General features: G+C 41.1%; 1 pseudogene; it reads left to right on the plus strand.

The window, feature by feature from the left end:
- Window positions 1–307: 307 nt before the first annotated feature.
- LOC115290490 lies at window positions 308–1,283 on the plus strand (annotated as a pseudogene).
- The last annotated feature ends 297 nt before the right edge of the window (window positions 1,284–1,580 follow it).

Raw genomic sequence — 1,580 nt, forward strand, 5'->3', positions numbered from 1 at the left:
TCTGAATGATTACATGAAGGAAATGACATGTTAGCTGGATACTCAAAGATTTGAAAAGGTACAGCAAGGAGTGTAAAATGCAATATAGACAAGGGACTTAATAAGGTCAAAGCAAGGGTGAGAAAGGGTCTTCAATAACTAGAAGATAAAAATTATCTTTGGTTCATAGATATGTATGAATGACACTAAGACTGTTTAATATCACAATATAAAATTATAAGAGAATGTATTTTTCAAAAGGGAACATTGCAACCCTGAACGCCTTCTCTGTCCAGATAGTGGAACCTGCGGACTCTCAAACTTCAGGATGGTTTATGGGAAGAACTGGACCCTAAAGAATTACTTTGAAGGCAGCCCTAACTTTGAGTTGAAGACAGTTGAACTTCTACCCTTAAACAATGGAGAGGTCCTGCTGCAAGCTTTGTTCTTTGCTGTGGATCCTCACAGGAGAGTGGCAGCCAAAAAGTTGAAGGATGGTGATATGATGATGGGGTGGCAAGTGGCCAGAGTTGTGGAAAGTAAACACTCCGCCTTCCCAACAGGAACTCTGGTAGTGGATTCTTCAGGCTGCACAAATCCCTCATTTCTGATGGGAAAAATCTGGAAAAACTGCCTGCAGAGTGGCCAGACACATTACCCATGTCTTTGGCTCTGGGAACAGTTGGCATGACAGGGCTAATGGTCTACTTTGGCCTCCCTGACGTCTGTGGTGTGAAGGGTGGAGAAACGGTGAAGGTTAATGCAGCAGCGGGGGCGGTGGGTTCTGCCGCAGGCCAGACAGCTAAGCTCAAGAGCTGAAAAGTTGTTGGAGCAGCAGGGTCTGATGAAAAGACTGCCTATCTTAAAAACCTTGGGTATGATGTTGCTTTTAACCACAAAACAGTAGAGTCTTTGGAAGAAACTGAAAAAAGTCTCTCCTGATGGTTATGATTGTTAGTTTGATAATGTAGATGGAGAGTTTTCAAACGTTGTTATCCCCAGATGAAGAACTTTGGAAGAATTGCTATATGTGGAGCCATCTCTGTGTATAATTGTACTCACCCACTTTCCCCAGGCCCACCCCCAGAGATGATTCTCTATCAGCAGCTCTGCATGGAGGGTTCACTGTCACCCACTGGCAAGGAGATGTGTGCCAGAAGTCTTTGAGAGACTTGCTGAAATGGGTCTTAGAGAGTAAAATCCAGAACCATGACTACATCACTGAAGGGTTTGAAGCCATGCCAGCTGTGTTTATGGGAATGCTGAAGGGCGACAGTTTGGGGAAAACAATAGTGAATGCATGAGAAGAAAAAGATCCATGGAATCTACAACTCATTTGGATGATTACCACGTGTCTTTTTAACCATTTAATAAAAATATATACTACTTTCATGATCTATGAAGTTGTAATGAGTTTGATCTACCTAATAAAACACAGTTAAGCGGTAAAACAAAAAAGGAACAATAACCTCTAAAAAAAGATTGTTAAAGTAGAAATCATTGCTTAAATGAAGCAACATATTATTTTTAGCTATGAGTATTTGTAAGTTTTGCTTACATACTACTGGGTTCAAAATGGTTGAAGAGAAGCATCCCTCAAA

This window comes from Suricata suricatta, chromosome 4 (assembly GCF_006229205.1).
Source record: "Suricata suricatta isolate VVHF042 chromosome 4, meerkat_22Aug2017_6uvM2_HiC, whole genome shotgun sequence".
Lineage (NCBI taxonomy): Eukaryota > Metazoa > Chordata > Mammalia > Carnivora > Herpestidae > Suricata > Suricata suricatta.